The sequence below is a fragment of the Chiloscyllium punctatum genome, chromosome 16 (genome assembly GCF_047496795.1).
Source record: "Chiloscyllium punctatum isolate Juve2018m chromosome 16, sChiPun1.3, whole genome shotgun sequence".
NCBI lineage: Eukaryota > Metazoa > Chordata > Chondrichthyes > Orectolobiformes > Hemiscylliidae > Chiloscyllium > Chiloscyllium punctatum.
The window spans coordinates 89,308,145-89,321,290 of NC_092754.1; positions in this window are offsets into that span (position 1 = coordinate 89,308,145).

Below are 13,146 nucleotides of genomic sequence, written 5' to 3' on the forward strand. Positions count from 1 at the left end.
GGCAACAAAGGTGCTGGTTAAATGACTGCCTGTGACTAACCTACCATTTGGCATGCATGATGTAGGACAAAAAATAACCACGTCCTTGTGCATTCCAGGACACTATAAATGCTTCTGTACCTTAGCCTGGGTCTTCTGTACACCTCGGTGACCACCTGCAGTTAGTTCTTATGCTACCCATAATACTGTATGCTACCGGTAACACAAACTGGTGCACTTCAGTCCATTTCCCTTCTGCACTGACCTATCGTGGTCTCCATTTTAATTTTAGGATTCTATCTTGAAGTTAATAACGTTCTACAATACATTCTTCTTCCTTCTCTCCCTCTCTCTCTCTCTCTCTCTCTCTCTCTCTCTCTCTCTCTCTCTCTCTCTCTCTCTCTCTGTATGTGTGTGTGTATGTGTAATGGAAGTAAGTCCATTCGCCTTTCGGGACTAAACAACTCTGCCTGACCCTCTGCTTGTTCAGATTTTTCCTGCACCGTTACATCAAACAGGGTGTCAGTTCACTGAGCATCAACCCATTTGTCTTTTTCCTTCGTTTTTCCTTTATGTTGTAACTTATGCCAGTGAGATCTTGTTACTACACAGTCTGGTTACATTCCTGGGTTATTTTCTTTAAACTCCCCAGTTCCCTCATCTTCCTTTCACTTGTCCACCAGAAGGGGTGCCTTTCCCACCTTGGATCCTGCTAAATATTTCCCAAGAACAAACTGTATCCCTGGAACTGACAGTCTGTCACTCACTCTCACTGTTACTTCTCCAAACTTGATTTGGCACTCCAACCTGATGTTTCTGTCCTCCAACCTTAATTTCTGTCCCCATTCTACAAATTATTACACTCTTGAGTAACATGTCAGAAAGAGTGAAAATACTTCCATCTCTTACTAATCGGGGCTGAGAGAAAGTGAGGGCTGCGAATGCTGTAGATCAGAGTTGAAAACTGTGGGGCTGTAAAAGCACAGCAGGTCAGGCAGTATCCGGGAAGCAGGAGAGTTGACGTTTCAGGCAAAAGTTCTTCATCAGGAAAGTGGGGGGTAAGGGAGGGGGAAGAGGGCTGAGAAATAAGTAGAAGGGTGGGGGTGGAGGTGGGTGCAAGATAGCTTGGAAGGTTATAGGTATAAGCAGGTGGAATGTGGTGGTGATAGTTCGGAGAGGAGGGAGAAGTAGATACGTGGTAGGACAGCTGGACCCCTGAACCTATACAGCATCAACATCGCCTTCACCAATATCCAAATCTGCCCTCTCCCAAACTCATCCTAGATCCAACCATTCAAATTAGCACCGCCCTCTTGAACTATCTTAATTGTCCATCTTCCTTCCCACCTATCGACTCCACCCTCCCCTCAGATATATCACTATCACTCCCACATACATATTCCTATAGCCTTCCCAGTGACCCTCTAGCCAGACCAGCTCCTACCCCCCTATTTATGTTTCAGCCTCCCTTTTCCCTCCACCACATTCCTGATGATGGGTTTATGCCTGATATGTCGACTGTCCTGCTCTTCAGATGCTGCCTGATCTGTTGTGATTTTCGAACGCCTCACTTCTCAACTATTAGAGACTGAGCAAATCTCGAATCTCACAAAATTATAATTTCTTGTACTTCCCCTTAACCCCGCCCCCAACCCTACCCACTCCCCGCCCCCCCCCCCCACCTCCGCCTTTTCTGAGTAAAGTTTATCCACAGAGGCAAATTCTTTACGGAGATCAGGTACTAACTCCATACCTAGCCCCTGCCTCAGCTGCAGCTCCTTGGCACCACTTGGAGTGTCCTTTACCAGTTTCACTAATGCCACTGGCTTAGCGTCTTTTACCACACCTTTTCCCAAAGTGTCTTCCTCCAACGTCCAACACTGTGTGTCCCAGCTTACTGCAATGAAAACACCTTTCTCTAGGTGCTCTTCTTAAACCATCGGCACTATAATTTTATATGTTCCACTCCTTTATAATGAGAAAACCTAAGGTCTTCTCCTTTCAACCCCCTTGGGATTCTTTTTTTTAACCTGTGCTTAACTATTTTCAGTGTGCTCTACTGTTCACTTTGTAGTGTAGGATATCACCTTTTTCCCAATTTTTATCACTCACAATGATGAAAATCCTCCCAGATGCTACACTTCATCTCATGCACCAATGCATATTTACCTGTCATTTCTGCAGCGTTTCTCAGCACTTGAACTTTCTGTTCATTCACATGAATTCTCACCATCTCTGGAAGTGAGTCTTTAAACTCTTCCAGCAGAATAATCTCCCTTAGAGCCTCACAGGTCTTATCCATTTTTAAGGCCAGCACACATCTATCAAAATGACTGTGGTTAACTCTTTCAAATGCAACAGAAGTCTGACTTGGTTTCGTCTCTATAATTCTGATCCACTGTCTCTATTCTTCTAGTACCAATGCATAACCATTCAAAATAGCCAGTTTCACATCTGTATAATCCCTTGACCCTTCATCTGACAGCGCTGCACATACCTCACCAGCTGTACCCACCCGCTTAGTCTGAAGGAGCATTATCCACAAGTACACTGGACACGCCATCTACTGAGCTTTTTTTTTCAAATGAAATAAAAACAGATTTTGACATTTTTCTCACCGAAATATGGCAATGTATTAACATAGCTGTATACATCCCGACGTTCTCCCTTCATCTCTATTATGTTAATTTAACTTTCTTGTCTAATTCCCAACTTCGGAATTTTAAATTTGCTCTCTCTTTTTCCTCTCTTTTCCTTTCTCTCTGTTCTCTCTCTGTTTCCATCCATATTTTCACCTTCTATCTCCAGTTTCCATATTTGCAATTTAAGTTTTTTCTAACTCTACTGCGGCTGTCTGTTTCTCTGACACACCAAAGTGCTTGATCATCTCCATTACAATTTCAGCTTCCCTTTTGTACCTGGTTAAACCCCATTCCAACCTATTTGCTAATTCTAACAATATTCCTTCTTCTGTCTTTGTAAACTTCCTTGGCACATTTGGGAACCTCTTTAGTAATGTTAAAAAAAACATTTCACTCACTTTTAATTTAACCAACCACAAGTTAACAAATTTAAATGAATTTTCCCACCGGTTTTATTTGAAGATCTAGGTCACTAATTGCTACGTGTTGGAATCTGTTGGGACCTTTTGTATCCTAAGTCTATCCAAATCCCATACAGCAAGGCTGCGAACTGTTATGACATCAATATCAAAACCCTCTGTTAATTAAAACCGCACACTAAGAAAAGCTCACCTCCCATCATAATCTGTTAAAACGTGGGTAACAAAGAACTCCTAAATTCCACTAATTAACAAAAAATTACAATTTATATGTATGCAAAGTGGCTCGCTGAACATGAAGGTGTGTTTTCAGACATTTCATCACCATGACTAGGTGACATCATCAGTGAGAGTTTCCGCTGAAGCGCTGGTGGTATGTCCCGCCTCTCTATTTATAGGTCTTGGTTTCTTAAGGCGGGTGTTGTCTTTTCCAAGTTTTTTTTAATACAAGGGAAGGTAGATAGAATCTAAATTGATGTGTTTATTGATGGACTTCTGGTTAGAAGCCATTCTTCTAAGAACGTTCTAATGTGTCTTAATATATGCGTGTGTTGTTCCAGTCAAAGTGGTGTCCTTCTTTGTCTGTAAGCATGGAACATACTGATCGTGCGTCATGTCTTTTGGGGGGCAGTTGGTGTTCATGTATCTGGTAACACAACAACAGGACCATTTCAATGGCGGAAAAATGATTTTGTATATATTGTTGAATCAATGTGTGTGTGCAGATATTTTTCAAATGTGCATAACACATTCTAAATAAATAACAAAGACACAGTTATCGAAAATGATGCACATGATGTATAAAATTTATAAAACATTGTTTGATGCTCATCGAAAGTGATATGTTCCCCTTATCTCAACGTTCCCTCCTTTTCTGGAATTCTCTACTCCAATTCTTATTATTATCAGGATGTGTGATGTAAAGTTTTGTTTCTGGTATCCCAACTTATTTCAGTTTTTCCCCTTTCTACCGGGAATTCAATATATTGACCTGCTGGGTTCTTTCCAAAGCTATTGTCTGTCATATTACTGGAGATTAAAATTCTGGCATCAGATCCAGCATTTGAACACACTATTCTGTTGTACGTGCACTGTACGAAGGACCACAACACACAGGAATTGACAAAACATTGAGGGATGTGCATCTACTTCTTTCAATAATCTAGTTTTCTCATTTTTCACATTTCCTCATCTATATCCTCTCTCCCGTTCTCTCTTTGTGTCTAGTTAAGAAATCTGCCAATTATTCTTTATGTCCCATCTCTCAAAACTCATTTCGGTTTATATTTATTGCTGTAATGTGATGTAATATGATTATAATTGAGAAATGTAACTACAAAGACATGCGGGAGAAGCTACCAGAGTTAATTTGAAGAGGAGCCGAGCAGGGAAGACCATGGAGCAGCAAAGGTAGGAATTTCAGTGGATAACTCGGAGGATATCAGAAATTCATTCCAAAGGAGATGAAACATACTCATGGGAGGACAAGGCAGCCATGAGCGATAAGGCATCAAACCAAAAGAGGAAACATACGATGTGGTGAAGATGATTGGGAATCGAGATATTTCATTAGCTCTGAAACTACATAAGGCTGGCATCACTGACACTGCAGAGCTCTTACCCATGGTCAGGGAGAGAAACTGAGGGAAAGACATCCTCTTTAAACACAGAAGATGGCATTACTCAAGGAAAAGGATTTAGATGAAGTAAACAATTGAATTAAAATCAGTTAATTTTTTTATGGAATGTGTCAGATTGGAAGCATGACCTCAGCAGAATGAGAAAATGAAAATGAAAGTGTTACCACATCAGAAACCAGAGTAGGTCACTGAGTACAGGGCTGATGGGTGAATGGGTCTCAGTGAGAATTGGGGGACAGACAGCAGAATTGCATTGCAAATATTGCAGCTCAAAGCAGCGTATTCATGTAGTGCTGTAGACCACAGCAGCAGGAGATGCAGAACAGCATTCAAGAAAAACTGTAATATTTTGCCCGGGATAATCTCCTCAGTCTGCCATTCCATCAACACAATCTCTGGCTCAGTGACGACTGTGGGTGAAAATGTCAGGGTCAGAACCATGCGAACCTAAACCTGATGCTAACTCATTAAAGCTACTGCACTTGACCAACAGATCTGATCGAATACCTGCAGTCCTGCCACATTCAGTCATAAATGGCGACGGATGATTAAACAAATGACTGGAGGAAAGGGCTCCACAAACATCCCCATCCTAACTAATCGAACAGAGCAATACACATCATAGTAAAAGACAAGGATGTAATATCTGTACCATCCTGAGCCAGAAGTGTTGAGTCAATGATCCACCTCACCCTCGTCATGATACCAACAGAATTACAGATGCCAGCCTTCAGCCAATTCGATTCGCTGCACGTGAGCTGAAGAAACAGCTCAACACAGTAGATATGACAAAGGCAATGGGCCCTGACCCCATTCCTGCAATAGGACTGAAAACTTATGCTGCACAACAAGCTGTGTCCCTGGGGAAGCTGTTTCATTCCAGCTCCAACTCTGACATCTCCCTGGCAATGTGGAAAAGTAGTCAGCTATGTCCAGTTCCCTAAAACGGGAATAATTACAATCTGGCCAATTACCACTCCCTCAGTACAATCACGGTAGTCAAACTGGTGGGAGTTATTTCTGACAGAGCTGTCAAGCAGCACAGTAATAACCTGCTCATTGTGGTTTCTGATAGGTCCCCATGTCGAGATGGTGCTGTGGTGGAAATGTCACTGGATTACTAATCCAAAACCAGGTTAATGATCTGGCAGCTTGTGGAAGTTGAAAATAATTAATAAAATATTAAGATGCAAAATCTGGTGTAAATAATAGTACCCTTGAAGCCAATGTCGATTGTAAACACCAATTGCCTTCCCCGGTGTACTTTCAGGAAGTGACTCTCCTGTGCTTTCCTGTTGTGGCCTAAAATTGACTCCAGACAGACAGAAATGTGATAAACTCTTCAATGGACTGTGAATCTTCCAAGCAAGACAGTCAATTGTATCAAATATTTCCGAGCTCTTAAAGGATAAAACCAGACAGAACACCCGTGACCAACCTCGGTATCGGAAAAGGGAACAGTAAACACAATCCTGTCGACCCTGCAGAGCTCTCCTTCCTAACATCTGAGAGTTTGTGATAACTTGCCCACAGACTACACAGAAACACCGGTAAAGGATGAGGTCGTACAACACATTGAGCCTCCCACATTCAAGTTCATGTTCAAATATCTCCTCAATGCACTTATCCCACAGAATGAATATATTCGTTAGTGTGATTAACCTTGGAAAGCTATAAATAGGAAGTACAGTACTCCCTTTGGTCTAGCGAGTTTGCTACCCAATTCAGCATAATGATGGCTGGCCTTTTATTTCCACACCGTATTGTTGCTCTGCCCTCATCCCTTTAGTGCCTCTAAATCCTTATTTATATTCAGTGCCTTGGCTTCCAGGTGTGAGCGAATTCCCCTGGGTCACCAGTGTCAGAGTGTAGACATTTATTCTCATCTCAAAGCAGAGTGTCCTGCCTGTACCTAATACTGTGGTCCCTTGTTTTAGACGTCCCAGACTGGGGAATTATCATCCCTGCTTCCAATCTGTCACACCCTGTCGGAGTTTTATACATCTCACTGAGATCTCCACTCATTTTCCTAAAGTCCATGGAATACAGGCCCAGCCACCCCAAACACTGCTCCCACAACAAGCCTGTCATCCCAGAGATCGGTCTGGTCATCCTTCGCTCCTCTCCCTCAATGTCAGGTTTGTCCTTTATAAGGTAAGGAGACCAAAACTGCACACAATACTGCACAATGTTCGAAACTGGTCTTCCCCAAGGGCCTTTACAGCTGCAATAAGACACCCTTACTCCTGGACTCAAATCGTCCTGAAATGAAGGTCAGCGCACCATTTAACTTCCTAACTGCCTTTTGTTCCAGCAATATTGCTTTCAGTGACTGGTGTACAGGGAAATCCAGATACTTTTCAATGTTACAGCTCCAGCCTTGGTGGGTCTATGTACACTGGTCAGCGTGACAATGCCATTCCCAGTATTGACCTATGGGTTGAGAACTCACTGCGCTGCAGGGACCTCTGAGGGTTGCTCAGAAGGAAACAACAAAAACGAGCATACATCGCTTTGTAGATCAACATGGTTCAAACAATTCCTTTTCAAACTTAGGTTGCCAATCTCTTGTTCCCACCAAAGGTCATACCGTCACCTCTACCCACCTTGCTCTCCACCTGTTACGTATTTGCCCATTCACTCCACTTATCCTAGTCACCTTGGAGCTTTTTTACAATCTCCTTACCCACTCACAACCCAACATCCTTTAGTGCAGTCAGCCGGTTACGATATATTGTATTTGATTCCAGCAACCAAATGTTTAATGGGTATTGGGAACAGCTGGGGCCTGACCACTGATCCCTGCGATACCTCAGCAACCTTCCCCTGTTAAATGTTTTTTCCCAATTTACTTATTTTGTGAATCTGGGTGTCTCTGGCTGGGCCAGCATTTGTGCCTGTCACTAATTTCCCTTGAGAAGGTGGTGGTGACCTTGTGGTACCGCTGTAATCCACCTATGCAGTTGACCCACAATGCCATTAGAGAGGGAATCACAGGATTCTAACCCAGCGACTGTAAAGGAACGGTGATATATTTCCAAGTCAGGATGGTGAGTGGCTTGGAGGGGAACTTGAAGATGGTGAGGTTCCCACACATCTGCTGCCCTAGTCCTTCTGAATAGACGTGGTTGTGTGTTGGGAAGATGGTGTCTGAGGATCTTTGGTGAATCATTTCAGTGCAACATGTAGATAGTAAAACACTGCTGCTGTTGAGAGTTGATGGTGGAGCATTGTGGATGAAGGGACAGTCAAACTGGCTGCTTTTTCCAGGATGGTATCAAGCTTCTTGAGTGTTACTGGGATGCAATCATCCAGGAAAATGGGGAGTATTCTATCGCACTTCTGTCTTATGCATTATCGATAATGGACAGGCTTTTGGAAGTCAGAATGTGAGTTACGCGTCGCAGTACTCCTAGCTTCTGACCTTTTCTTGTAGTTACTGTGTTTATGTAGCGAGTCCATTGAGTTTCTGAGCAATGATTACCCCCCAGAATTTTGATACTGGGGAATTCATTAGTGGTCCCACCATTGAATGCCAAGGGGCAATGGTTAGATTCTATTTTAGTGGTGATGATCACGGTCTGGCATTTGTGTGGTGCGAATATTACTTGCCACGTGCCAGCCTGGATACTGTCCAGATCTTGTCGCATTTGGATATGGCCTGATTCAGTTGCTGAGGAGCCACAAATGTTGCTGAACATTGTGCAATCATTTGCGAACCTCCCCAATTCTGACATTATAATAGAGGGAAAATCATTGATGAAGCAATCCTGAAGACGTTTGGGCCTAGGCCACTGCCTGAGGGACTCCTACAGACTTGTCCTGGAGCTGAGTTGACTGACCTTCATCAACCATGACCTTCTTCCTACGTGTCAGGTATGATTCTAACCGGGTCGGGGGGTGGGTGGGGTGGGGGGCTCCTGATGCCCATTGAATCCAGTTTTCCTAAGGCCCTTTTATACCACACTTGGTCGAAGAAGTCTTGTTTTAAAGCGCTGTCACTCTCACACCACCTCTGGAATTCAGCTCTTTTGTCCATGTTTGAACCAATGAAATGAGATCAGGAGCTGAATCACCCTGCTGGAGTCCAAACTGAGCGTCATTGACCAGGTTATTCCTGAGCAGATGTTGCTTGAAAGCACTGACACCTTCCATCACTTTACTGATGATCGAGAGTAGACTGATGGGGTGGTAATTGGCCGAATTGGATTTGTTCTACATTTTATGTATAGGAGATACTTAGGTAATTTTCCACATAATCGGGTAAATGTCGTTGTTGTAACGATATTGGAACAGCTTGGCAAGGGCAGTGACAACTTCTGTTTCACAAGTTTTCAGTACTATTGCCAGAATGTTGTCAGGGTATGTCCCCTTTGGAGTATCCAATGTCTCCAACTGCATCTGGATATCACGTGGAGTGAATCAAATTGGTTGATGACTGGTAACTGAATTACTGAGGACCACTGGAACAGGCTGAGATGGATCATCCACTCAGCATTTCTGAATGAAGATTGTTGAAATACATCAGCCTTATCTTTTACACTGGAGTGCTGGGCTCTTCCACCATTAAGGATGGGGATATTTGTGGAACTCTTTCTCCGGTGAATTGTTTAATTGTCCGCAGCGTTTTTCCACGAGAAGTGGAAAGACTGCAGAGCTTAAATCTGAACTGTTGCTTGTGGGATCACTTAGCTCTGTCTATCACTTACTGCTTCTGCTGTTTAGCACAAATGTAGTCCTGTTTGGTGGTTTCACCAGGCTGACATCTCAATGTCAAGTGTGCCTAGTGCTGCTCCTGCCCTCCTGCACTCTCCATTGAACCAAGGTTGATCCTCTGGCTTGATGGTAATTGTTGAGAGTGGTATGTGCCAGGCCATGTGATTGTGCAGGAGTACAATTCTGTTGCTATTGCTGACCCACAATACCTTATGGAAACCCAGACTTGAGCTGCTAGAGTTGTTCGAAGTCTGTCTTAATTAGCACGTGGATAGTGCCACTCAAAATGATGGAGCTTATTCTCAATGTGAAGGTGTGACTTTGTCTCCACAATGACCATGCGGTAGTCACTCTTACCAATATTGTCATGAGCGGATACGTCTGCAATTGGCAGAATAGTAAGGCTGTGGTCAAGTATATATTTTCCTCTAGTTGGTTCCTTCACCACTTGCGACAGACCCAGTCTAGCTGTTACATCATTTCGGATCCGACCAGCTCTATCAGTAATGCTGCTGCAGAGACACTCTTGATGGTGGACATTGAAATCCCCCACCCAGAGTACATTTTGCGTAATTACCACCATGAGTGTTTCCTTCAAGGGTTGATCAGCATGGAGGAGTACTGATTCATTAGTTGAGAGAGGTTGGTGCATGGTAATCAGCAGGGGGTTTCCTTTCCCATGCGTAAACTAACGCCATGAGACTTCATGGGATACAGAATCAGTATTGAGGACTCCAAGAGTAATTCCCTTCCAACTGTATCCCACTGTGCCGCCACTTCTACTGTGTCTGTCCTGCTGGTGAGACAAGAGATATCCGGCGAAGGTGATGGGGAGTCTGGGACATAGCCATACTCACAGAATCATACCTTACAGATAATGTCAGGCTGTTGCTTGCCGAGTCTGTTTATTTCTATTCACTGTTTCCTGCCAGCTGTCCCATTCTAGTAACATGGCCATATATTAGCCTCAATCCACTAAGATTTGATTTTGCAAACTAGGGTTGGCGATTTTCGAAAGTTTTTCTGAAAATCCAAATGTATTACCTCTATTGCTTCTCTTTCCTTTGTCTCCCAGTCTGTTTCTCAATCATAATTCCCATTTCATAAACCTATGTTAATGTTGTCTATGCACATTATTTTCACTCCCAATAATTTCTCCTAAACTATTTACTTACTCTGTTCAATGTTCTGTGTACTATGTCATTTTCTCACACCAGACTTGATTTTCCTAGTATTGTTAGAAAGTTCTGTGAAGACAGAACTGAAGTAATGGATTCATAGTTCTGCCATTTCCCTGTTCCCCATTGCCCATTCTTTGGTTTCAGATTGTAAGGTAGTTGCACTTATTTTCTCATACTTCTCACATTGACATGATTTAACAAGCTATTACAGTTCACTCTTCTAACCCTTCTTATACGCTTCAGAAAACGATCGATTTTTGTTTTAGTTGCTCAATAATTGACCTTCCCCACCATACCCTCACAGGAGTATAGACTCTGGCCCAAAAGAGATACAACACGATCTATATTAGTCCCACTTTCCAACACAAGGCCCATAGCCAGGATGCCATGACACTTCCAAGTGCTTGTGCAAGCACGTATTAACGTTTGTGGGGTTACCCATGCTAATCCCCCTCCTAGCAAGTGCATTCCAGACCCCAACACCCTCTGTGTGAAAAAAATAAATCCTCCGTGTACCTCAAACCCTTCACTTTAAAAGTGTGCTCCCTTGTTCTTGACCCTCTGACTAAAAGGAACAGCTGCTGTCTATCCACCCCGTCCATGTCCCTCATTATCTTATCCTTCTGAATCACATCCCGCTCAGCCTTCTCTGCTCCAAAGTAAGCAACCCGAGCTTATCCAGCCTCTCTCCATAGCTAATATGCTCTATCCCAGGGAACATCCTGGTGAATCTCCTATGCAGACCCTCCAGTTCAATAACATCCTTCCTGTAATGTCGCTCCCAGAACTCCACACACTATTCCATCTTGGACTAACCAAAGCCCTGTATAGCTCTTATAATCTACGCACTGTTTAATAAACGCTGCACCCAAGGTCCAATCTTAACTAGTCCATTACCCTGTCCAGTCACATTCAGGGATGTGTGGAGGAGCACACTCTGACCTTTCTAGTGTGCTACCATTCACTGAGTACTCCCCTGTCTTGTTCCTTCATCCAGAGTGCATCAGCTCATATTTATCAGGTTTACATTCCATCTGCCTTTGATCCACCCGTCTGACCATTCCTTCTGTATCTTCCTGCAACATAGAACATAGAACATAGAACATTGAAGAATACAGCGCAGTACAGGCCCTTCGGCCCTCGATGTTGCGCCGATCAAAGCCCACCTAACCTACAATAACCCACTATACTCCATATACCTATCCAATGCCCGCTTAAATACCCATAAAGAGGGAGAGTCCACTACTGCTACTGGCAGGGCATTCCATGAACTTACGACTCGCTGAGTGAAGAACCTACCCCTAACATCAGTCCTATATCTACCCCCCCCCCCCTTAATTTAAAGCTATGCCCCCTTGTAATCGCTGACTCCATACGTGGAAAAAGGTTCTCACTGTCAACCCTATCTAACCCCCTAATCATCTTGTACACCTCTATCAAGTCACCCCTAAACCTTCTTTTCTCCAATGAAAACAACCCCAAGTGCCTCAGCCTTTCCTCATAGGATCTTCCTACCATACCAGGCAACATCCTGGTAAACTTCCTCTGCACCCGTTCCAGTGCCTCCACATCCTTCCTATAGTATGGCGACCAAAACTGCACACAATATTCCAGATGCGGCCGCACCAGAGTCTTATACAACTGCAGCATGACCTCAGGACTCCGGAACTCAATTCCTCTACCAATAAAAGCCAGTACGCCATATGCCTTCTTCACTGCACTATTTACCTGGGTGGCAACTTTCAGAGATCTGTGTACATGGACACCAAGATCCCTCTGCTCTTCCACACTACCAAGTAGTCTACCATTAGCCCAGTAATCCATCTTTTTATTACTCTTACCAAAGTGAATCACCTAACACTTAGCTACATTGAACTCCATTTGCCACTTTTCTGCCCAGCTCTGCAGCTTCTCTATATCCCGCTGTAACCTGCCATATCCTTCCTCACTGTCTACAACTCCTCCCACTTTCGTATCATCCGCAAACTTGCTCACCCAACCTTCTAAACCTTCCTCCAGGTCATTTATAAAAATGACAAACAGCGAATGGTCCCATAACAGATCCTTGCGGAACACCGCTAGTGACGGCACTCCAAGATGAACCTTTGCCATCAACCACTACCCTCTGTCTTGTTCCAGCCAGCCAATTCCTAATCCAAACCTCCAACTCACCCTCAATGCCATATCTCTGTATTTTCTGCAGTAGCCTACCATGGGGGACCTTATCAAACGCCTTACTAAAATCCGTATATACCACATCTACCGCTTTCCCCTCATCTACCTCCTTAGTCACCTTCTCAAAGAATCAATAAGGTTTGTGAGGCACGACCTGCCCTTCACAAAACCATGCTGACTATCCTTGATCACATCATTCTTATCCAGATGTGCATAAATCCTATCCCTTACAATTCTCTCTAAGACTTTGCGCACAACAGAAGTGAGACTCACTGGCCTATAGTTACTAGGATTATCCCTACTCCCCTTCTTGAACAAGGGAACCACGTTTGCTAGCCTCCAGTCCTCTGGCACTACTCCTGTAGACAAAGAGGACACAAAAATCAAGGCCAAT